Source organism: Phyllostomus hastatus, unplaced genomic scaffold (genome assembly GCF_019186645.2).
Source record: "Phyllostomus hastatus isolate PE091 unplaced genomic scaffold, TTU_PhHast_1.1 phas_contig_58, whole genome shotgun sequence".
NCBI lineage: Eukaryota > Metazoa > Chordata > Mammalia > Chiroptera > Phyllostomidae > Phyllostomus > Phyllostomus hastatus.
In genome coordinates this window covers 26,754,327-26,780,684 of record NW_025333916.1, presented here as the reverse complement: position 1 = coordinate 26,780,684, position 26,358 = coordinate 26,754,327, and the positions used below count along the sequence as shown (strand labels likewise).

Genomic DNA, 26,358 nt, shown 5'->3' with positions numbered 1-26,358 from the left:
GCCCACCAGGATAATCCCCCCATGTGAAGGTATTTAATTTCATCCCATCTGCAAAGATCCTTTCTCTTTTTTCTAGATTATTTATTTTTAGAAAGAGGGGTAGGGAGGGAGAAGGAGATGGAGAGATACATCAATGTGTGATTGCCTCTCACATACCCACTACTGGGGACCTGGCCCACAACCCAGGCAACCCTGGGAATCGCAACCCTGACTGGGAATCAAACCAGCAACCCTTTGGTTCACAGGCTGGCACTCAATCCACTGAGCCACACCAGTCAGGGCAGATGCTTTTTCCTTATTAAAAAACACAGGTTCCAGGAGTTAGGACCTAATATCTTCAGGTGGCCATGAGACAGCTTACTACACTCATTAGAAGCCCTTAGAAATGTGTGTTCTAACACAGCATTTATTTCCATGTGTAGTACTTGCACACTCACCCATAAAGACTTATTTTTGATCGTGTGTTCACACCCAGGTGTTCCCTCTAACCTGAGCTTCTCAAGGCCAGGGATTGTATCTTACTAGTATTCATTGCTTTCCTCACCCCATCACAGTCTGCAGCATACAGCTGGTGGTCAGGGCACACTCACTGGTGAACACATGAAGATTCACAAAGCAGGGTTTGTAATCTATGAGCTGCTGAGATTTAATATTCTCATGAAAATTAAAATAGGATTGGGTTTCTCAGACAACTGCTTAGTGGATTTTCTGTTTCTTTCCTTTTTTTCTGTTCCCCCCACCCCCCGTTTCCTGTAATATTAGACTGTCTCCATTACACAGACCTGCTTAATCTGGTCTTAGGCCCAGTCATAGCCCTCGATAAACATTACTACGGTTAGATGAAAGAAGAAGATATGTTTTCCTTTAACTGGTATATGAAATGTAGAATTTAGTACCTTTTTAAAAAAATTTCTCACTTGAGAATTTGTCTTTCCTGATTTTAGAGATAGAGGAAGGGAGAGAAAGGGAGAGAGAAAAATCAATGTGAGAAACATCAATTGGTTGCATCTCGTATGAGCCCCAACTGGGGATTGAACCCAGAACTTTTTGGTGTACAGGACAATGCTCCAACAAACTGAGCCACATGGCCAAGGCTAGAATTTAGTATCTTTGAGGTTATCTGTGGTGCTAAGAAGGTTGATCATGCTGCCTATTTGGGGCTCAGAATTCTCTGGATAAGAGAGGGTAGTGGGACATCCTAACAATGGTTTGTCGTCGTTATGTGGTAGTCGTGGTACTGGGTCTGGAGGTGTGTGAGATTCCTAGCAGGTTACTTGGAAGTTATTGCGACTTTGGCTTATGAAGAGTTTTGTGCCATCCCCTGTTGACTTGGGTTAGAATTCAGCTGGACGTTGGATGGCTCGCATGGTGTAGGATGCAATGAGGTCAAAATAACCTCCCAAGATTCTACTTGCCAAGTGGTTCCTGATTTTATTTGCATTAACCTATGACTTAGTCATGCATGACTATGAGAAGAACAGGGTGTTGTGGCTGAAAATCAGGTCGGTGTGTGTGTTTGCAGCAGCTTTTATCAGTCCACAGTGAGAAGACACAGTGTTTGATTTTTCACCTTGGACGTTACTTTCCTATCATTTTCTCTTTATGCTCCTTTGATTATTGAGGGAGATATTTGCAGGCAACATTGCTCCACTTTGCTATATTGAATAAATCAAGTTTATTATTAACCTGTCTTGATAGAGAACAGACACACTCACACATTACTCTGGTTAAAATCATGCGTGTTTTAAGACCCTCATAGGGCAAGCTGTGGCCCATTTTAAAATTCTTGAGCAAAGTCTGGATAAATGGAATGATAAATTTCCCCAGCTGTTATGGAAATGCAATGATTTGTATTAATAGTCTGCCTGAATACAGAATCATGAATGAGCTCTGTGTTTTTACTTAAATCCTTCCTTGTATACTGGCAACGTGTCCTGAATCAGGTGGCCTTAAGCCTAGGGGACACGGATCTCATTTTTATCCATTAGAAAAATCCTGAATGTGTTGACAATGAGGGATTAGATGGAGAAAATTGGAGTTGAAGAGGAGAGAGAAAATGGAAGGAGCTCTAAGGAAGACCTCTTCGAGCTGGGTACATCTGGGTCCCTTTAAACTTGCTGTCACTTCTCTTGACATTTTGGCAGCATTCTCATTAAAACGGGCATTATTAGGGACTTTGCTCTGCTGTGTGCTGGGTGATTTAAAGGGCTGGGAGGTGCTCCATCAGAGAAGGGAGCAGGGCAGCAAGGATCTGGGTAACAAAGAAGCTGTCTACAGCCAAGGGCACTGAAACTGGTTTTGCTAGAAATGAGGGCCTGCTATCTGCAGGATATTCAATGGGGCTCTGTGCCATTGCTGCCAACTAGTGACTAGTGTTGCCTTCCAGTGCCTTTGGCCCTCCTTCACACCCCCAGGCAGGAGGCTGGGACTCTCAGACCCGCCAGTTCTGCAGGATCTTACCTAGCTCTCCACCTGCACCAGCTAGTCCCTCTTCAAGGGAGCGCTGATATGAGTTAAAACAAATCTAACTCTTACCATGGTTTTGTAAATATTGTTACTGAAGTATAACATGCATACAGAAGTGCCCAAGTTTTAAGTGTACAGCTTGAATTTTTACAAGGTGAAGTCACAACCCATATCACAGCTAGCAGCACCTCGTGTCACATCTGGGTCACCTGGCTGTCAAAGGTAACTGCTTTCCCGATTTCTATAACCACAGTTTAATGTCACGTGTGTTCAATGGCTTCGTAGGGTATATGCTTTTTTAAAATTTGGTTTTGTTTGTTCAATGTTATGTCTGTTAGAGCTATCAATGTTGTTGCTAGTAGCAGGATTTGTTCTTTTTCATTGCTGTATATTGTTCCATTATGGGAAAAACTCTCAATTTATCCATTCTATTGTTGATGAACATTTGGGTTGATTTGGGCTATTATGAATATACATCTGTGAGTATTCTTAAACATGTCTTTTCATTTACATATGTGCATATCTTTTGGGTGTGGACCTAGGAGTGGAATTGCTGGATCAGAGGGTGGGCATATGTTTAACTGAGTAGATGTGGACAAGTTCCAAAGTGGTTCTGCCAGTTTACATCCCTGCCAGCAGTATAAGTTCCGGTAAACCCTACCCTCACCAAGATGTGGTATTACCAGCTTTTTAATATTTGTTTGTTTTAATATTAACTATTTGGATGGGTAGATAATGATATCTCATATGGCTTTAATTTGCATTTCCAGGTGACTAGTGCTATTGAGCATCTTCCCATGGACTTATTGGCCATTTGGGTATTATCTTCTCTGTAATGCCTACTCGACCCAGAATAGATACCTATGGATGGTCTGTTTATTCACAGCACATATACATACTATAGCTAGATACACATAATTTTTATTTTTTGTGTCCAATGTAATTTTTGTTGTATTTTTCCACTACCATTTATCCCCTTTACACCCTCTTCCATCTCCACCCACCCCCACCCCCACAATCACCACATTGTTGTCCTTGTCCATGAGCTCTTTCTGTTTTTTTTTTTTCTGAATCCCTCCCCCACAATCCCCTTCAGAACCTTCAGCCTGCTCTCTACCTCTGAGGCTATCTCTGTTTCGCTTGTTAGTTCAATTTGTTTATTAGATTTCACATATGAGTGAAATCATATGGTATTTGTCTTCCTCTAACGGGCTTATTTCACTTAGCATTACTTTCTCTAGGTCTATCCATGCTGTTGCAAAGGGTAAGATTTTCTTCTTTTTTTATGGCAAGTAGTATTCCATTGGATATACATAATTTTTAAAGCATAATTGGGAAAATGCAGTACGTGCTCATGATTGATTGGAAGCTGGCCTCGATCCTCCACTTCTCTCTGTAGGTAGAACCTTTACAGTATCAATTTTCAACTTCTCCCCAGTCAGAGTCACTTTCCCCAAAGTCGATGCTGGCCACGTGACTTGTTTTGGCTCATAGAAAGCAGTGGAAGTGATGGTGTGTGAATCTGAGCCCAGGCCTCAAGAAGCCGTGTGTTCCCACTCTCCCCTGTCTCTGCCATAATAATAAGCCCAGGCTGGTCTGATGAAGAATGAGGAGAGCAGAGGACCTCAGCTGGTAGCCAGCTTACAAGGTAGTCCTTTCCTTAAGAAGGTAGTCCTTATGACGGAAAAAATAACCAATTCAAATTTGGTAGATAAGCATAGTATTATATTTTTGTGTTCCTTGGATTACTGGTAAATTGAACATTAAAAGTATTTTTAAGGGTTATTGCTTGTTCATACTCTTTGCATATCTTTCTCTTGAAGTGTTTATGTATTTGTAGAGCTTTTTACATTGAAAGGATGTTAACTCTTTTTACTGTGTGCAGAAAAATTGTTTCCAAAGGAATAAATCTCCAATTATGGAACATGGGACTAGGTAGGCCGTTAAAGAAGGTAATTTGGGCAGGGAGTCAGTATCAGTTCAGATGCTTTTAAATGCCAGTGACAGACACTCTGCCTTAAATTAGTTAAAGATAGACACATTTTATTTCACATAACAAGAGGCTCTGAAGTATGACTTTCAAAACCTGGGTAAGTCAGAAGGTCAATGGCCGCCCCCCTGCCCCCCAGACTCATCTTGGCACAATGCCATTTTGGGGTTTTGGCTTTATCTTCATGTGGTTCTCTTCATGGTCACAATGTGGCTGCCAGTTAGCCAACAGGCAACACACTTTCTTGTTATTTCCAGAGGACATGGAAGAGTGTCTCCCAAGTACTGAATACATGCTTCTCCCTTCAGTGTAACGGGATCATCTAAGGCCATGTACTTCCCCCCTAGGTCAATAACAGTGGCTGAGAGAATGCCAATCAAGGACTCTCTTACTCAATCAGAACTTTCCTTTGGGAGCTGGAAACCGGAGCACTGAATATAGAACATAGTTGAGGTTCAGACAGAAAGGAGTGTGAAGGAGGAGAGAGTGTTGGACAGGTCATCCACAGGGGTGGCTCCAGGCCTTTCTAGGCACACCTCAAAGTAGATGCCATTTCTCAGTTCGTAGCCCTAAATGCTTTGTAGTTATTTCCCACATTGTCTCAAAACATATGGGCTTTGGATTCAGCTCAACCTTGATTTGGACTCAGGTTCTTTTTATCACGTGACATTTGCTGCAGGTTGTTCAACTTCTTTAAGTCTCAGTTTCCCCATCTGTAAAATGGGAATAATATCTATCTTGTTTGATAGTTCCTCAATAAATGGTATTGATCATCATGACCACCCATCAATCAGCTCACAATTCCAATACCCTTAGCTCTCTTTTGTCCCAAGATATTTGAGTCTGTTTGTGATTACTGTGCTATATATTACTCCCTTTGAGGTCAGATTTAAACACCAACCTGGTTTTTCTCTTCAATAACACCCCTGTTTGCCCTTCCACTGTCCTATTTCTCGTACATGCTTATGAGTTTGGGTATTTTCTGCACTTCACACATGAAGGCATTGATTCTCCTCCCTCCCCAAGTAAATTATGTCTGACAGTTTTGAGGGCAAGCATTTACAAAAAGATGATTCTATGCATGGTCAAGTTGCCAACTCGCCTTTAATTTAATGGTAAAAACCGACTGCTTTTCCCCATTCAAAACAAATGTAAAAACTTCTTTAATTGATATTACCTCATGCTTATCAAGTGAGGCTGAGCTCCTTTGGGGCATCACCTGTGCGTGTGTGCTGGTGTGTGCGTGTGTTTCCCCGGCATGACACAAGGCAATCTGTCATTCTGGCAATGAGGAATGAGTCTCACAGACAGGAGGATGGAGAAGCAGAAAGTCTCCTTGTGCTGCAGTCTAGGCTGGTGACCTAGGACCCCGCACCCGTCAAAGCAGTCAGCACATGGCTTGGGTCAGGACCAGATGAAGTGTTTCTATAGCTGGCAGCCACCAGGAGCTAGTCTAGAGCTGAGGCATCATTTTGCTTTCTCTCCCAGTGATGGGAGTGACTGCCTCCCTATTTATCAAAACAATTTATGAGCCATCTGGACTTTCCTTCCATACCCCCCAAAGATGCCTAATTTAGGTATATATAGCAATTGTTATGCGTGGATTACGTGTACACAAAGGCACTGTAGCCCCTCCAATATCTTCAGAAGCACTTAAATATTTGTCCCATCACTGTGTTTACTTTTTTCTCAAAGTAGGAGCAGCATTAGGCCTGAAGATTGGGAGGTGGTATAGACTAATGATGAACCATACAGGCTCACATCGGCCTACCCAGGTTACTTGCTCTTTGACCTTGCACAAATTAATTAACCTCTCCAGGCTCCAGTTTTCCCATCTGCACACACGTGCACACACACAAAGAACAATAACCACTGGCTATATCATGGAAAGCTATTTGGTCTTTGTTCCAGGTTCCTGGCACAGAGTTCTTAAAACCCTTGTAATTGTCTGAGTGATAAGGGTAGTGGAGTGTCTTTTATTCTGAGGTGACTCTTTATGGGCCCTTCCATAGCTTCAGGATGGGGGCTGGTCACTAGGAAGAACAAGGCTTCCTTAGAGGGTTGCAAATTTCACCCTCACCCCCAATCCTTGGGAAGGGCAGAGGGGCGGGAGCTTGGATTCAATCCCCAATGGCCAATGATTTAAATAATTTAATCATGTCTATGTAATTAAACCTCTGTAAAATTTCAAAACAGTGAGGTTTGGGGAACTTTGGAATTGTGAACATAATAACTATGTGCCAGGAAGGTGGCAGATCCCTGTCCCATGAGGCAGGAGCTCTGTGCTAGGGATCCTTCTGGAACTCTCCCTGTGCACCCCTCCGTCTGGGTGTTCTGGGAATCCTTTATGGTACTCTGGCGATACACATGAAGTGTCTTCCTGAGTTCTGTGAGGGGATGGTTGTGGAGACCCCTGGCTCTGACAAGTCAGACAGAGGTGCGCGTGCCCTGGACATCTAGTACTTGCAACTGGCGTCTGCAGTGAGGGAGGTCTTGTGGGACTGAGCCCTTGAACTTGTTGGGTTTGATGTTAACCCCCGGTAGTTAGTGTCAGAATTGATTTGATTGTAGGACACCCAGTGGATCTTGCAGGATTGGAGAACTGGCTGTTGCTGTGGACAAAGCCCACACGTTTGGTGTCAGAAATGTTGTGAGTAAAAACAGCTCCTACCACCCAGAGGGTTGCTGTGAAAGTAAGTGGGGTAATCCTAAAAAGTGTCCAGCATGGTGCCTGGCCTGCAGTCGACCCTCCCCGAGTGGTAGTGTTGATAAGGGTTAGGATTTATATTTTTAAGCCACAGTCAGAACAATTTATGGAAGAATTATACCTGCTTCTTCACTTGGAAATTATTGTTTCCCTGTGAAACAATAGTTCATGTTCTCTGATTTTAAAGTTTCGTTCAAGTATTTAGCACACCAGTCAGTCTGGACTCTGTTTTGGAGACCGGTCAACACCTCTGGCTTCTCCATGGGATGGCACTGATGCTTCTGGACGAGTCGCTGAGAAACACATTTTTGTAGAGTAACAGAGAAAAACAGCTTGTGTGATCAGCTGAAAACCTTCTTGTTTGTTTGTTTGTTTTTGATATCCAATTTCCTCTCCTGCTTCCTTCTCTGGGGAAAGAGCTCAGATTTGGTGGGGTTGTGGCCTGCAGGGTTGAGTGGGACCCTGTATGCTGGGCCATCTGGCAGCAAGCTGGACTAGAGGCAGGTCTGGGCAGGGGTGGGAGGGCAGACAGAGATGGCAGTTACTATCCCACGGGTCTCACTGGACTCAGGAACTAAGTGTGTATGTGAGGATGCTTGCTGGCCTGGTCAGATGGTGTTGAAGATCCAGACATAGGCAGCTTGACCACCATAAGGCAATGCAACTGAATCTGGCATGTGGCCTGCATAACCGATCTCATTATGTGGGCTCTGGGTTGAAATTAAGTGGTAAATTCATTCTTATTTCGTCCCTGAAATGCCTAGAGGGCCTTCCGTTTGGCTGAGTTGTACTGAGCCATACATAGCTTTGCAGGCTGCACATTTCTGGGAGCACCTGATAGAGGCGGAGGATCTGTGGGGTGGTTCTCCAGCCTGGTGCTGTTGGGGGCTCCATCCAGAATGGAGTCCAGCTCTCTGCCTGTGTGTGTGGTCAGGAGGGTGTAAACTGGCAGTACCAGTGAGAAGACAGCTTGACATGGGATGCAGAAATGTGCCTAAGTTGAGAGTTTCCTGCAACCTGTCATTTGGAAGCTGTGGCTAAGGTCTCTCCCACCGTGGGTAGGATTTCTCCTTCCTCTTAGCCCCCGTTCCCAAGACTACTGAAATGGCACTGTCCTGCCTCAGCAGGCAGGACATGATGGGGTGCTCATGGATGGCTTTGTGCTCAGGGGAAACGCCTCAGAGTGCTGGGGCTAAAAGCTTTGGGTGTCTGGAGTAAGGTTCTCCAGATGCCAGATGCTTGTGTACACAGGGCTCTTCTTAGCACACGGCTTCTGCTTCAGTATGTTTGGTGCAGGGTGTCAAACTCATTTTCACCGGGGGCCACATCAGCCTTGCAGTTGCCTTCAGAGGGTTGAATGTAATTTTAGGACTGTGTAAATGTAAGTAGTCTGAGTGAGAGCTCAGCATTGCCCCCGCGTAGAAACAAGGTGCTGGGCCGGATAAAACAAGGTGGAGGGCTGGATTCGGCCCGCAGGCCTTGTGTTTGCCACCTGTGATATGGTGGAAAGCCCAAGGCTCTGTATTTCTAACAAGTTCCAGGTGATGCTAATGCTACTGGTTTTGGGGCTGCAGGCTGAGGGCTGAGTGTCTAGAGCAGAGGGTCTCAGAGTGCGGACCGGCCATCAGCAGCAGCAGCAGCATCCCTGGGAACGTTTTCAAAATGCAAATTCTTGGACTTAACCAGCCTCCCCCCCCCCCCCCCCACCGCCCCGCCGCCCCCTCCGCCCCCACCATGTACTGAAACAGGAACTCTAGAGGTGGGCTCTGCCATCTGGGCTGTGACAAGTTCCTGGGGTGATTCTGATGTCTGAGAACCTCAGGCTTAGGGGACAGGCCCACTTTTTACTTCTGAGATCCCCAATGTATGTTTTCTCAGAAATAACAGAAGGGAAACTTCTAGAATTTTAAAGTGTCTGTGTAACAGCCAAGTTTGAATGGAAGCTTCCCTGAGCAGATCACACATAACGACTCCTGACATTAGCTGCCCACACCTGGCTGTTTCCATTTGGCTTCCAGCTGCGAAGAGGGAGGCAAAAAGAAAAAAGCATTTTTATTACAAAAGAAGTCCATGTTCACTTTTAAAACTCACACAGTACTCAATGTTATAACCAAAAAAGTGAAGGTTTCCTTGCTCCGACTCGCTCCCATTTCCAGCGTGAAGTGACCACCGCTCACAATCTCACAGGGTGCATCAGGCATTTTTTTTTTAACAACTAAAGGCTTATACACAAATACACTACAGAGAGTCCATTTTTAACTACAAAAATGACAGTGCCCTGCATACTGTTCTCCAGTTTGTTTATCGCATTTCACCGTCTTCCACAGGGATGTAGGAGTTTCTGAAAACCTCAGGGCCATAGAAGAGCCAGCTCTGTGATCGCCCCCTGTTGGTGTGGAGGCTCCCTGCCAGGCTCTGCCCCGCGGTGAACTCCCAATGGGGAGCAGGGCGCGAGGGCTCCCCTGCTTAGGCTGGGCCACGGTCTGTCTACTACACCGTCTCCCTCTCATGTTGCCCCGGAGAGGGACCATGAGAATACAGGTGTCTCATCGCCTGCTTGTACACCCTACTTGTTGGAAAGGACAAACCTGTCCCTTCTTCCTGCTGTTTAATAGGAATCAGTCCTGGGTCATATCTTGACTGCATTCTACACCATGAAAGAAACCTGGTGATCAGAATGGGCCCCTAAGAAAGGGGAGCTATCAGTCCTAGCTCGCAGCAGTCACTCTGGATGGCTTGAATGTAAACAGGTGGAAGACATTCTGTTGGACAGGCTAGAGGAGGAAGCTCTGGGCTGGCCTTCCAGAAGGGACTCCCAGAACAACTCTGCCGAATTAGCTCACCAAGCGTGCTGCTGGCTCTGCTGGGCAATCAGGAAACCTCTGCCTCAAGTGCAGGACCACCTGGTCTCAGCTGCATTCCAGCCAGCAGCAACACGGGTGCCCTGTGTTCTGCCGGCAGAAAAGCCACCTCACTGAGGACCTGCTTGGTGGAAGCCAGGTAACGGGGAGCCTGAGATCTGAGGGAATCGGGAAGATGCCGTCTTGTTTTCCAGCCTCCAGCGTGGGCAGCAGGGCCCTTGGGATGGAGGTGGGGTGTCGGGGGTGGGGGCAGGATAGAGGAATGGGAAAGCACAGCACAGTCTGTGCCATCTACCACGTTACAGCTGAGGACCAGACAGAATGAAGATAAAACTATGTTGGTTTACTATTCCCCCAATACTCTTATTTTCATAATCCCACAGATACCATGTCCTTAGGATTTAAATTCTTCTAGAACTTATTTTTTTTTAAAGTCTATGTTACTTCTTGGGTTCAGAAGTTTATTAGGCATTGTATAAAGTGATGGGTCCTTTCATTTGTCCTCCACAAAATGCTCAGTACTGGCATCTCCAGGCCAGAATGAGGTGCTAAGGGAGCCTCAGAATTAAAAAGAGAGATGCCCAGACCTTAGCGGATGTACAATCTAGTGGTGCCTCGTAGGAGCTGCCTGATAATAACAATCACTGTTGAGCAACTATGACGTACAGTTTAGTGGCTGCTGTACACACATCCTCTCATTTTTGCCTCACAACAGCCTGTCAGATAAGGGCTACTTACACTTTCGACAGATGAGCAATTTGAATTTCCAAGGGGTTGGGTGATTTGCCCACGTCACAGCTCACACATGGCGAGGCAGGAATTTGAACCCAGAATTGGTTCCGATCAAAGTTAACACTTGTCCACTTTATCTCACTGCTTCCTGTAATTGCCTAAGATTTGGAACACCAGCACACATTCAGCCTAATTGCATTTTTATAAATTTAAACCAGGAATTAGCAAATTATGGCCCATGGGTCAAATCTAGTCTGTCGTCTGTTTTTTTTTTTTGTTTTTTTTTTTGTAGATACAGTTTATTGGAGCATAGCCATGCCTGTGTGTGTATGCACTCTCTGAGCCTGAGGGTGTTTCCGTGCCACTGTGGCAGAGCCGAGTAGTCGACTGAGAGACCAACTGGCCTCAAAAGCAGGAAATATTTACAATCTGGTCTTTTACAAAGTTTGCCCTCATTTAAACAATTTCAACAGATTCCTTTTTATTTTTCAAATAAGGTCACAACAAACCAATCACTTGAGGATTTACTGTTTCTGATTCTGTGTGTTTGTGAGCTCTCCCAAGCACGCATGGTTGTATGAAGCAGAAAGACCGCAGCGAAGAGCACGTGGCCTGAGGTAACTGTATGCTTGAGTCCCGGTTCTGCCACATCCTAGTTCTGTGGAGTTTGAGAAGTTGCTTAATCTGCCTAAATCTATGTGTTCTTATTTCTCCACTCATTAATCCAAAAGTATTTATTGAGCACCTACCATGTGCCAGTCATCATTCTAGATGTTGGGGACAAAGAAGTGAAAACCCCCCCACAAAAATCCCTTGTGGAGTTGGCATTCCACCAGGTGGAGGCAGATACTAAAGAAAGAGTACAAAAATTATAATATGAAGATGACCATAAGTGTCACAAAGAAAAATGAAACAAGAAAAGGGGACAGGAAATTTCAGGGCAGGGAGAGAAGGGGTAGGTAGATAGACTGCAGTTTGAAGTTGGGTGGTCTGGGAAGCCCTCAATGAGAAGGTTTGACGTTTTTGAGTAATGACCAGAAGGAGAAGGAGAGTGAGGCAGTGAAAATCTCGAAGACAGAGCAGATGAGAGAAAGAGGAAGGCCCTGAGGCAGAGGCGGGTCCCGCCTGTGGAAGGAGCAGCAAGGAGGCCAGGGGGGCTGGAGAGGAAGGAACGAAGGGGCACAGCAGGAGAAGGGGCCCGCAGGGTGTAGAGGGGACCCTTCCATCTCAGGTCTTAGGAATGACTGTGAAGACTTTGGCTTTCACTCTGGATGTGATAGAAAGCCAGTGCAAGGCTTTTGAGGAGAGAAGGACATACCCTGACTGATGTTTTAAACGGTCCACTCGGGGTACTCAGTGAAGAAGAGACTGGAGTGGGGAGAGTGCTGAGCGCAGAGGCAGCGCGACCGGGTGACAGGCCACCATGGTGGTCCAGGTGGGAGGTCACGGTCGTTCAGGTCAGGGCGGTTTCGGCGAGTCGGTGAGAGGTGGTTTGATTCTGGAAATATTTTTAAGGTAAATCCAACAGGATTTCCTAACAGGCTGGATGTGGGGGCATGAGAAACATTAAGATTTCCTTACCTAGACATTTACACACCTAGAAGGTTGGGGTTGCCCCTAACTGAAATGGAGAGACAGCCGTGGGAGCTGGTTTGTGGGAGAGATCAGGTGTCTGGTTTTGGATGTGCTGAGTCTGGGGTGGCCCTTGGATGCGTGGGGATGTGCGCCGGGCAGCTGGATAGATGAACAAAGAGCTTGAGGTTGATGTTACGGAGAGGATGATGTGCAGAGTGTGGTCGCAGGAGTGAGTGGCTGAGGTAGCATGGAGGATGAGATTACTGTAAGGGCCTGAGAAAACAGAGTAGTGGCAGGATCTTCCACGTAGATATCAAAATCACCAAGAATTTTAATAAGAGGACTGTTGGAGAGAGCAGTAGTGAACCAAGAGCAAAAATCTTAGAGATACGAGGGGAGTAATGTGGGGCAGGGGGCTCAGCAGATGACTGCCCCATCGTGGGCGAGTGGGTGGGAACAGCACAGTGACCGAAGGGACAAAGCCCCGAGGTGGAAGGTTAGGAGGAAGAAAGATCTGGAAATGGCAGCACGGAGCAGAGGACAGCAGCTGCATCTGCAGTCCAGTGATTTGAGAGGCATGAGGGAAAAGATGACCACCCTTGAGAGGGTGGCAGGAGAAGTCTCCTCAGGTTTTAGAGCAGGTGGTGAAGGGTACGGTTGCAGAGGAGAGATTTTGCTGAGGACTGGCTGTATGGTCTGGCAGGTGCAGTAGAGGATTTCAGAAGCTGGGGGTGGGTGATGGGAGGAGACAGGGCGTCAGCAAAGGGAACATACAGGTGCTCTGGAGCCCTGGGGTTTTTGCGGAGGCTGATGTGGCAGGAATAAAGAACTTTGTGGTCACTAGGCAGAGGGTGGAAGCCAGGGGGTGAGTAATAGGGTAGGAAGGGCTGCCATGGGTTCTTGCAGGAGCATGCTGGGGTCGTGCTCCTACTAAGGATGATGCCCAAGCTGGGGGGAGTAAGGTCTTCTTTGGGGTGTAGGGGTCCCTCTCAGTTCCTAGAGAAGATGGGGCTCCCTCTTTCCTCCTGCTTTCATAGAAACAGAGGCCATAGCGAGGAACAGAAAGAACTCAATGTAGCTGAGAAAAAAGGGAGCTGGCTGAGGTGTCTTCCATGGGCTCTGGGAGCAGCCTGGATGTCAGCAGTTGGAGGGAGTTCATGGCTCCTTTTCAGTCTTAGCAACTTGAATCGCAAAGACTTGACAGCCAACTTATAGTCTTTCTTGCTGTCTGTTCAAATTTGGGGTTTTGAGTGGCTGAACTGAGGATCAGGTGGCATACATGTGTTTCCTGAGGAGCTACCTCTCTGGATTGTGGGCAAAGATGGGGAAGTTCAAAGAGATAAGAAAGTGGCCGTGAATTGGACAAACACTTGAAGTGTCTAATTCATTGAATTTAAGCTTCTCATCTGTAAAATGAAGAGTAATAACAATATTTGCCTCATTCAGTTGAAGAGTAGATTCAATGAGATCATATGTGGACAAACATTTAGCATAGTGCCTGGTATCCAGTTGGCACTTCATACATACTGGCCACTGCTTTTACAATCATGACATCTAGTAATTTGTCATCCAGCTGAGGGACCAATTAGAATTGTTCCTGCTGTGTGTGAACCATGCAGCTGGTGAGGAAGCTGGGGGAAGGCATGTGTGTGCCGGGCTGGATGGGAGCCCTCAGGTCTGGCCAGGTCCCCGCCAGGACGCCCAGCAATGGGCACTGACATTTCAGCGAGGCTTTGTTGTTCTTTACTTGGGTCTGAAGGGGCGTTGCATTTCTATTTGTGCCTTATTGCTTTTCACTGGGGAATGCTATGCTATAAAGACTTGCTTTAAGTGGGGACCCCTGATGATCTGGGGTCTCACGTTCCGCTAATGCCAAAGGTCTCGGTTGGTCTCCTTTTGGTGCTGTCTGCTGTGGTAGCCCCTTCATCTCCTTGACCTTCTCCGCTGACCCCCGCCGAGCTTGCTTTTGTCTGGTTTCTCACTCAGTTTCTATTAGGACAGATCTTGAACGTGAGCAGCCATGCATTCACCTCTTGGATGAGAATTTTAGTTAGTTCTTTTATTTAGAATTTCTTGGCTGATGTATGTATCTGAGCACATGTGGATAAATGCACGCATGATGCAAAGCTGTGCCCTCTATTGTGTGCTTTAAAGAGATCATAAATGTGCTATTGATAAGAAAATGCAGTGTGTGCTGGAATAATTTGGGTTCCTGCTGAGGAATCCTGAGGACGCTAAGTGAAGTAGCCTGTCATGTATTATTGAAGAGGAGACTATTACAATTCAGATCACAATGATTTGCAGCTCCTGCAAGCTTGCTGAGACCACTTCTGTGGTCTCCTCTGCACTGTCCAGGTAGCAGAGAATGCTAAATGGTGGCTATCAGACGCTGATTTTTCTGATTTCTTGCTTTATTGCTGTGGAAATTGCTGTAAAACATGGGCACAATTGTGGGGAAATAAACTGCTATGGAATTGAGGAGCAACAGCCCCAAGGCACTTTTGACATGCAGTATAAATAACACAAAGTTACAACTCGGGAAATAGACGACTGTAGGAATTCTTTGGGTATGTTACTGATGGTATTATGCGATTAGTTTCTTCCCATTTTTCCTATCAGATGTTGAAGAAGGTAGATAAGTGACTGAAGACAGGTGTTTTAAAATAGTTTAAAAAATATTGGAATTTCTATGCCTACCCTCTAGTGACAGGCCGAGTTTCTGAAGCCAAGTGCCATCTCCTCACTGTTGTGAATAACAAATGATACGCCTCCCATTAAAACTCTTATCAGGGCTGGCGCTCAATCGCGGCTGCTTTTGAAAGGGGCATGGAACACACTGGTTGGTCTTCTTTAGAATGTCATGGTGTTTGTCACTTTGCTCACGCTTGTTTTAAAGGATTTCGTGGCAAAATACATCCCGTATTACTTTAAGTGGATTCTAAAGATACATTGTGAAATATTGCATGGTTACTATGAAAGGAAGTATATTGATTCAATTCGCCTCATTCTTAGAACAGGAGAATTTAAAAAGTTATTGTAAGTTATCAACCTGAAAGGCAAAGAACCATCTTTTTTTATCGTGAAGAGCAATCCATTAGTGTAAACGTGAAACAAGCATTGGATTTTGTGTAGGAGAAAAGATGGTATTGTTGCAGACCCTAAAAAGTAGCACCCAGAGTCTCCATTTAGCTCTAGACTGGAAAATTGAGAGCGAGCCTGCTTTATCCCCTGTCCCCTGGCCCTGTGTTGGATCCTGTGTCTCAGCCGTGTGGGTCATGGCAATTCAGGCAGCTCCTGGGCCCCAGTGGGGTGACTTACTAAGCAGCTTTCCCACAAGCCATGGGAAGAGAGTAGACAGTGTTTATAAATGTATGTTTGGTGCAGGATTTAACCCTGGAACTGAGATGCCCCTTCACGAGTGGGCCCGGCCAGCTTTCATACGGACTTACCAAGGCTGGTGCTGCTGTGAGGACTAAAGCTACAATACCGCCAGGAGTTCAACCATTTGGCCCCAAACAGATCTCATTCTACCACTAAGAGACAGCATGAACTCCAAGTCTAACTCTGAGTTCCAGCCCCAAGGAAACAGCTGCCATTTGTGTGAGACGTTACATCCCTTCTTCAAAGCCAGGCTATTATAATCCCCATGGATTAATTAGTATCTACATGGAGAATTTTGAGACAATTGCTTTCATTTCCTCCAGGGGACTCTCTCACCTTCACACCTTTGCACAGGCTTCTCCCTCTGCCTGGAACACCCCTCACCAGTCTCTCCTGGTTAATTTCTACTTGTCTTTCAGGGCTCAGCTTAGAGGTCACTTTCCCTAGGAGCCTCCACGACTTGGATGCTCTTTTAGCACCCCATGATTCTTCTGGTGGAGACTTTCCTGCTCTGCATGGGCACTTTGTTGTGTAGAAATTAGGCTATAAATTATCTTTTTAGTGCTTTAAAACTCATTCATATTGATTTTATTTTGGTGTGAGACAGGTATCTAACTTTATGTCCTAACATCTACAGAAGAATCCTTCCCTGAACCTTTTTCTTACCTATGCTGAGACGATCAATCACTACATGTACTCGTTCAGTTTTTATTGAGGGATTACTATGTACCACCTGCAGCGGTTGACGCTGGGGAAGAGAAATGAATAAGAAAGATTCTGCTTCTGACCCCAAGAACCTTGCATTCTGTTGGAAGAGACCTAGATACAGACAAATAATCATTAGTTAGATCATATGAAATAGCCATTTCTGTAGGTAAAATTCAATCCAGTACAAAAGAAATACAGTATCTTAGCTTGCGATTCTCTGAACATGGAGCCCAAGACAAACACATGAATATAGGTACTTTATTGGAAATGATTCCAGGGAGCAGTAGTAGGAGGGACAGGGGGAGTGAAACAGGAAGAAGAGAAAAGCACTGCAGGAGGATGTTTGGGAGCTGGCTGCTGCTCAGGCCATTGGTGCTTGATTTGCTGGGACTTCTGAGGAGCTTCATGACAAAAGGGGAAATTTTATCCATGAGTGGTCCCAAAGGTGTTACCTCCCCTGCTTTTCTTCCAGTTGGCCCAAGCATGCATCTGTTGGGTGTCTGTGGATGTTCCAATCTTGGCATCAGAGAAGGGCTGGGCCAGGGAGTGAGAGGCAAGCAGTGTGGGCTGAGGAGAGGAGCAGTCAGATCATACCTACAGAAAGCTGGTTGAAGTGGGCCTGGGGCTAACTGCCTTGATGGCTGGAGTAAGAGAAGGGCCTGAGTGGATTCGAAGAAGTGTTGGATGCAAACACCGGCAGGGGCAGGTCTAAGGAGGAATGATGAATTTCATGGGAAGAAATAGGGGTTGTGACTAGGGAAACAGAAGGCAGGGTTGAACTGAGTCTTCAAGGACTCATGGGTCCCCTCTAGGGGGAAGGTTGCTGGGGAGTGGGTCTTCTAGGTAGAGGGAGCAGCCTAAACACAGGTAGCATGAAAGAACATAGCACACTTGGGAACTTGAACTAGATTGGTATGGTGGGAAGCGGGTTGTGGCTGGAGAGATAGCTGGGAGGTACATTGGTTTGCTAGGGCTGATGCAACAATATGCGATAAACTCTGTAGTTTAAATGGCAGAAATATATTGTCTCAGAGCTCTGGAGGCCAGAAGTCCAAGAGTGAGGTATTGGCACAGTTGGTTTCTTCTGGGGGCTGTGAGGAAGAACCTGTTTCAAGCCTTTCTTCTAGCTTCTGGTGGGTTCCTGGCAATCTGGCATTCCTTGGCTTCTAGCAGCTTCACTCAGTCTCTGCCTCCATCTTCATATGGTATTCTGTGTGTTTTTTTTCTCCAAATTTCTCCTTTCTATAAGCATACCAACCGTAGTGAGTTAGCAACCATCCTAAGACCTCATTTTAACTTGATTATCTCTGTAAAGGCTTATCTCAAAAATAAGGCTACATTCTGGGTTACTGGGTGTTAAGACTTAAAATGCATGAATTTTGGGGGGTACACAATTCAACCCATAACAGAAGGGAACCTTGGAGTCAGCAACTGAACTGAGCAGGCGCCCCTGGGTTTTGCTAAGCTATCAGCTCTCCCCACTTCCCCGCACTTTGCCGTGAGCCTCAGACACCGCGTACTGCTTCTTACACCTATTTCCCCCCAAAGCTCTCAATTGCATTCAGCACTGTGCAGCAGTTGCGTGAGGGCGTATATTTGAACAAGCATTTTAGAAAATGTCTTTAAACATCGGAATGGCTTTCCAAGGCTAGATCACTCTTTGGTTCAAATTTTATTTCTTGGATTTGTTGTAACTACTTTGTTAATGTTGTGTGTGTGTATGTGTTTGTTGTTTAAGAAGGTTGGTGTTGAACTTGGGTTTTATTAGGTAGGGGCTGAAGAGAACCTGAAGAGGCAAGAATGGCATGATAAGATTAGTGTTTTTAAAGGGTCATTCTGAAAGCATGACGAAGAAGGGATTTGAAAAAATCGGCACTGGAGGCAGGGGGCCCAGGCAGAGGCTTCATGCAACCACTCAGGTGGGCAGCAATGAGAACATGAACTAAGGTTTGGCTGCATAGTAGAACCCCTGGGGACTTTCAGGATATCCATGTTCAAACCCCATCTCAGACCAATTCAACCGCAATCTCTGGAGACAGGACCCAGACACTGGTATATTTTTATTAAAGCTCCCTAGGTGGTCCCAATGTGAGGTCAAGGCTGTAAACCACTGACCTAAAGCAAGGCAATGGGGAATGTCAGTAGCAGATAGGGTCAAGGGTTTATCAAGGAGGTAGAACCACAAGTCTTGATGATTGACTCAATAAAAAATTGATGGGCAGGAAAAATATTGAGGATGAGTTTGGTGTTCTTGTTTAACTGGGCATTACTATAGCTACCAGATATACACTATACATTTTAAAAGTATTAGAATATCCTGAGGTACACTTAACCTCAAATTACAGTAAACGTGACTTAATCTTTTTTTTGATTCAGAAGACATTTGAGGACCTGCCAGTACCTCTAGGACCTTGTTATGTACAAAACTAAGTTTATTGTTCAGCACTACACTAGATGTCCACATGTAGGAGGAAGGGTTGGATGGCAAAGTATGGCCACCATCATCTTCCTATGATACTATCTTACACTAGTGTCCTGCTCAGAAACCTTTAGGGACCAACTAGTGTTTTCATAAGAAGTCCCCAATTCCTTGCTTGGAGTTCAAGATCCAGTGCTTCCACCCATCCCCTAAATAACCCCACTGCTCAGTCAATCTCTTTTCTATGGGTTTTAGAATATTTCATTATAATAATTAGTATCAACATTGGGCATGTAAAAATATATTCTTTCTAGTTCTTGTAAGAACACAGTATGGTTGGCTGTATTATCTATCTTAATATAAGGGAACTTAGGCTCAGAAACATTGTGTAGCTCTCCTAAGTCTGCACAGCTAATAAATAGCAGAACTAGGATTTGAACATATGACTTTAGCCCATTATTATCCCCCCCACCCACCATACTATCTGTGCCAATATGAACATTTCAGCTTCTGCCATTTCTGCACATGCTGTTACTCCTCCAGTGGTGGAGGAATGTTTAACAACCAGCTCTCTCTTTGTAGCTCTGATATGAATGTTGGTTGATATTTTTATTTACATTAATGGGCATATCAGAATTTCACTGTTTATCAGTGACATGAGGGACTTCTTTGCTGAATCAGATGATTTTCAAGTGCTGGAAGGAGATTTCTTAGATTGCTTGGTGTCATTCACAATGTAATGACTACCAACATGATATATTTTAAACTTTAATCTGCATTATTAATATTTTTTTATTTTTTCCTTAAGTCTAAACAGCCAACAAAAGAATAAATGCAGCCCTGATTCATAACATTTGCAGATTTCTGCTGTGTCGACTCTCTTAGCTTGAGTTAAGAAGAGGTGCGCAGTGGCACAATGGGTCACTTGCATTTTCACTGTATGGATGCAATAGATGTAAACGACCTCAAGAGCACAGGCAACAGTGAAATGCAGCAAAGTAATTAGGAAGTTATGAGTCCTGACCACCCATATAATAATATATACAATATTAAATTATATAAGTATAAATAAATTTGCAAATAAAACATGCCTGTACTTTACTTAACTGTAAATTTTTATAATTTAATTTTTAATAGTGCATTTAACAACTGGAGGACAATATTTCTGAAAACTGTAACAGCAGCTCCCATGAGTCAGTGCACGGCAGCTCCGGCACACACCTCTGCTCTTCCGTTTTCCGCCGACACAAATTCAAGCCAGTCTTCGAGGTTTGGCCAAAGCTCCAACTTGCTACAAAACCTTCCAAGTACACCATCAGGCCTTCTTTTCCACAAATTCTTCAGTCTTTGAAACTGATATTTGTCTTTAACACCTGTTATAATATTGTTCAATTCTGTCTTTTTTTTAAAGTTAATCTGTTTTAGCTTGCTTAGCAACCTTTGCATTTTCTGACAATACTTAGCATCATCTTCACACCTGAGGTACTTGACCTTATGCTGTTGATTTAGTTGCCCTTTGGGTAAATTACCCATATGCAGTTGTATAAGTTCAATTTGTTCCCATCTCATAAGATGAGCACAAAGATACAGATTGGGTTCCAGACTAACGGGAGCTCATTGTGTTTGCATAGCTCAGACTCCACTGACACTGGGGGTTGCAGAACTCACTCAGCATGGCCTTTGTATGCACTGTTCACATCTCCAGCTCAGTGTCTTTGAAAAGACCATCCTTGAGCGCTTGGAGCACTGCTAGCCCACATCTGCACAGCATCACTGTATGGCATTACTTGCCTCCCCTGAGTCACCTCATCCTTTTCTTATGCGGGAGTTCTGTCTACCTGTTGAATTTTGAATGAAAACCCAATGGACAGGAGCGCTGTACTGAATTCAATATTTTGTTCCTTGCTGAGCTTCCATGAATATAAAGCACCAGCACAAAGGGGAGAGTCAGCAGGTAGAGATCATCACTATCCATATTTAATGGAAAGGGAGTCTGATTTCGTAGATGGGAAAACCATGTTAGAAGGCTAAGTTCAAAACTTGTCCATCTTACTGAAGGAGCCTCTAGCAAAAAACCCAAAGAACAAAAAACCAAAAAAGGCACATTTTCCTGCATTGTGCTTTAAAGTAGTACCATCATTTTAATTGTAAAAAAAGTAAGCAAGTAAGGGGGTTAAATAACAATTGATAATAAGAACATTTTCTTACCTACAAAAGCAGAGACAGGGACCCACATCCTTCATGAAGAATCTGAGCTCAGTTTCAAATTAGTGTTTTAAGTTTCTTCAGATATATTCCCTGAAGTGGGATGACTGGGTCACAAAGCTCTTTCTTTTTTTAATGTTTTGAGGTAACTTCACACTGTTTTCCACAGTGGCCACTCCAGTCTGCATTCCCACCAACAGTGCACGAAGGTTCCCTTTTCTCCACACCCTTGCCAATGCTTGTCTGTTGTTTTATTGATGACAACCATTCTGACAGGTGTGAGGTGATATCTCATTGTGTTTTTAATTTGCATTTATCTGATGATTAGTGATTCTGAGCATTTTTTCATATGCCTTTTGGCCATTTGTATGTCCTCTTTGGAGAAGTGTCTGTTCACTGCAGCATTATTTACAATAGCCAAGATTTGGAAGAAGCCCAAGTGTTCATCAGTAAATGACTGGATAAAAAGCCCTGGTACAGTTACACAATGGAATACTACTTGGCCTTAAAAAAGAAAAAATCTTAGTCTTTGCAACACCATAGGTGGACCTGGAGAGTATTATGTTAAATAAAATAAGCCAGCCAGAGAAAGACAAATAAATACCACATGATATCACTTATATGTGGAATCTTATGAACAAAATAAACTAACAAATAAAATAGAACCGACTCCTACATACGTAGAACAGACTGACAGCTGTCAGAGGGGAGGGGGATGGTTGATGGGTGAAAAAGTAAAGGGATTAAGCAAAAACCAACCCCCAAAACCCAAACAGTATGATGATTACCAGAGGGAAAGACAGAAGGAAAGAGGGGTTGGGGGAGATAAGAGAGGGTAAAGGGGGGATAAATGGTGATAGGAAACGTGACTTGGGGTGGTGAACACACAATACAACATATAGATGATATATTATAGAATTGTACACTTTTATCAACCAATGTCACCACAATGCATTCAATTAAAAAGAAAAACAATCTGAGCTCTGTGACTGGGCTGGCCCAGATGCCCCAACCCCCAATTATTTATTCATAAGAGGAAGACACTGAAACACCCATAATCTCTACACTCTGCCAGAAAGTCGAGGGTTGCCAGGGAGTGGGGCCTGGGGCCAGAAGCACCGAGGCCTCCCCACCTGCCACTGGGTGTGTGGCTTCCAGTGTAAAACCCACAGTGGCTCTTGGCAAGGATCCCCCAATGACAGCATGACCCAGCACAGCTTCTTCCCTGGTCTCCGGTGGTTTTTGACATCTTTGTGAGGAAACTACTCCAGTGGCAACATGTTGAGTAGCAATAGCCTCAGCTACACCACCTGCAGCTTGAACAGCTGTTGTTTCCAGGACCCTTCTTGAGGTTCCTGGGGTCTCTCCCGTGTTTCCAGGCTTCTCCAACAGGTGCCACATCTTGTAGCTGACCAGCCATCGCCACTCTTCAGTATCAAACATACAAATAAATACATTCTTAGATAACTATATCAACAAATAAAACATGGGGTCCCATCATTACCTCCTGTTTTTAGTCACACACCCACTCTCTTTGCATTGGACCTAGAAGCACCCATGAGAACCTTGCCAGAAAGATCTAACAGGTTCCCAACTTGCACTCAGTGGGACTATGGGTTGCAATCTTGTTCTCACACCTGCTTGTTTAATCAAATAGTTGTTCATTTTTTTTGTTCATTCAACAACCCACCCAATATTTATTGAGTACCTACTATGTGCCAGACACCATGATATGGAGGATAGAGCTGGTGCTCCTGTTCCAGGTGCTCTCAATCTAACAACAAGAGAAAAATACTGATAGAATGCTTAGTATATGGGAGAGACCTCCAAAACCAGAATTTATTGATAAAAAAATTTGTCTTTATTCTTACATGCTTCAACTTCATTCACCCTCAAAGTACTCTCCATTGTACTACTGAGTACACCTACTGAGACATTTTTTCCACTGTTCAATACAGTTTTTGAACTCATTGATTTTGATGCCGTTTGGTGCTTCTGCTATTTTTTTGTTTCACTTCTTCCACATCAGTGAAATGTTTCCCTTTGAAGATTTTTTCATCTGGGGAAACAAAAAAAAAGTCACTTGGGATGATCTTGGGTAAGTAGGGAGGGTGGAGCACAGGGGTCATGCCATTTTTGGTCAAAAACTGCTGACCGCTCAGTGTGGTTTGGGCAGGTGTGCTTGTAAATCACCCATATGAAACAGGCAAAGGCATTGAAAGAATCTTTAAAAAAAAATAACTGAAGCCGTACGCAGCTTCTCACAACAATACCAGCTGGTACACTGATACAGATGGGTTTCTAGAACACTCACCTAGTGGGGCAAGCCTGTACTACAAAGGGGCTGCCCTCTAGAAGATAATTCTGGGTTTTTGAGGTCCCCCCTTATATGCTACTCCTCAATGCCATGAGGTAAATACTATTATTCTTCCCCACTTTACAGGTGAGAAAACCAAGGCACAGAGAAGCTTAATTGTCCATATTCACACTGCTACGCAGGTAAATAGATGATTACTGTTTCAGGGAGTAGGAGGTGATGCAGAGAAGCCCCAAGTGCAGGGGATGTACTCAGAAGTCAGATGTGATTCAAGCCTCACCTGGTTACCTACTTGCATCCCACCTAATTCTAGGATTTTCCAGAGGTTATAAAATTTAGAAACAAAAAAAATAATTTTTTTTAAGCAAAACCAACAAGAAGGCAGTAACAATACAATGAAGAAGGGTTTGAAATGGAAAAAGTGTTCAGTGTTCGGGTGCGTGACCTTTAATTTACGTGTCTTCAGTGCTTCTGGCAAAACTCACCACTATTTCTGGAGAAGTGGTGTTTACAGTGATGAATTAGGAAGCGTCAGAAAGATTTGTGATTGCTAAAGAACTCCCAGGAAACCTTCTCAAAGCAGAAAAAGACCAGACACATGGAGCCAATTTCCGCTCGTCTGGAAGAAGGCCTGCACAGCAGACACCACGGGGCAGACGGAAGCAGCAGGGCTGCTCTGACACCATGCCAGGTGCTGGGTTTCACCTCCCCGCATTGTGCTCACTCTGCCAGCCCTTTTACATGGATTTTTTTAAGAACTGAGAGGGCATTTGAACCTAAGTTATATGACCAACTATTTAAGATGCTTATAAATACACACTCTGGCTATAACCGTGGGATACCAAATCCCTCATCAGCTCCATCAATTCAGAGAAAAAAATGAACACAGTGTAACAACCCACCGCCCCTCTGGGTCTTATGAGATCAAGAAGTCCTTTTTCTATTTTTTTTGTTTCTTTACTTTGTTTTTCAGATTCCACATATAAGTGAAATCATATGGTATTTGTCTTTCCCTGTCTGACTGGTTGTCAGATGGAAGTTTGAGGGGTTGGGTGGAAGAGGTGAAGGGATTAAGAAGTACAAATTGGTAGTCACAGAACAGTCACGGGGATGTAAATTATAGCATATAGTCAGTAGCATTGTAATAGCTGTGTATGGTACCCAGTGGGTACCAGACTTATCAGGAGCTCACTTCCTAAGGTATGTAAGTGTCCAACCATTATGCTGTGCACCTGAGACTAGTATGATATTGAATGATATTGAACTATAATTGACAAAAGGGGAAAGAAGTCCTTAGACAGATGTGTTCAGCCATTTGTTTTGTTGTCATGTAGAGAGAACTTGTGGTTTGGTTTCTGTCTTTTTGTTGATATTCGGCTTTGGTGATCACCTAAGAACACTTGCTCTGATGAGAACTGAATCCTTCTGGTGGTATTTTTCCACCGTGGTTTGGGGCATGACAGTTTTATCTGTCAGCAAGAATGGAACACAATGCTGAAAGGAAACAGCTTACTGAGCTATTGGCAGTGACTCTACCCTTATCTCTAGAAGAAAAGGCTAAGATTCCAGTGTGGTTTTCCAAGGCAATAATTCTTTTATTTTTATTTTTATCGTTTTCAAGTAGAGTTGTCTCCATTTTTACCCCACCGTACCCTACCACCCCACCGTACCCTACCACCCCACCTATCCCCACCTTCCACCCTCAAACATACCCCCTTTGGCTTTTTCTGTGTGTCCTTTATACATGTTCCTTGATGGCCCCTCATCTTTGCCCCCTATCCCTCTCCCCCATCCTCTCTGGTTTCTGTCAGTTTGTTCTTTATTTCAATGTCTCTGGTTGTATTTTGCTTGCTTGTTTTGTTGATTAGGTTCTACTTATAGGTGGGATCATGTGGTATTTGTCTTTTACCACCTGGCTTATTTCACTTAGCATAACGCTCTCCACTTTCACCCATGCTGCCACAGATGGTAGGAGCTCCTTCTTTCTTTCTGCTGCATAGTATTCCATCATATAAATGTACCACAGTTCTTTGACCCACTCATTCACTGATGGGCACTTAGGTTGCTTTCAGCACTTGTTTTTCCTAACCATGAAGAAACAGTTACAGTTTATCTCTTTAAGTAATAAAAGACATTTAATGAAAATATTTGTTTGATACTAAGAGACTGGGGAGGGGAGTGCTTTGCCAATTATTTTTTTTTATTTTATTTTTTTTAAAGATTTTATTTATCCATTTTGGGGAGGGAAGAGAGGGAGAGAGAGAGAGAGAGAGAGAAGGAGAGAGAGAAACATTAATGTGCGGTTGCTGGGGGTTATGGCCTGCAACCCAGGAATGTACCCTGGCTGGGAATTGAACCTGGGACACTTTGGTTCCCAGCCTGCACTCAATCCACTGAGCTACGCCAGCCAGGGCGCCAATTATTTTTTAAAATATTTTTTCTTTCCCTTTCTCTCTTCTCCTTCTGGGATTGCCATTATGCATATGTTGGTATGATTCAAAGTGTCCAGGTTTTCATAAATTCTTTCATTTTCCTTCATTCATTTTTCTTTCTGTTCCTTAGACCGAATAATCTCAACTGACCTATCTTCAAGTTTGCTGATTCTTTAATCTGCACTAATCTACTGTGAAGCCCCTATAATAAAATTTAAACTTCAGTTACTGTGCTTTTCAACTCCAGAATTTCACTTGAGTTCCTTTTCATTATTTCTCTCTTTATTAATATCCTCTGTTTGATGAGACACTGTTCTCACAGGTTCCATGAATTCTTTAGGCATGATTTCCTTTAGCTTTCAGAAATATATTTAAAATAACTGATTCAAAATCTTTTTATAGTAACTCCAATGTCTGGGTTACTTCAGGGACAGGTTCTATTGATTGTTTTTCTCCCCTGTGTATGGACCACATTTTCTTGTTTTCTCCTGTACCTCATAATTTTTTGATGAGAACTGGACACTTTGAACATTTGAAGATTATAAAATGGTGACTCTAGAATAAG

The 26,358-nt window shown here is 44.1% G+C and overlaps 1 pseudogene; it reads right to left on the bottom strand.

Annotated features, from left to right (window-relative positions):
* LOC123824955 overlaps positions 1 to 22,445 on the bottom strand; it is a 37,694-nt pseudogene extending 15,249 nt beyond the window's left edge.
* Positions 22,446 to 26,358: the final 3,913 nt, after the last annotated feature.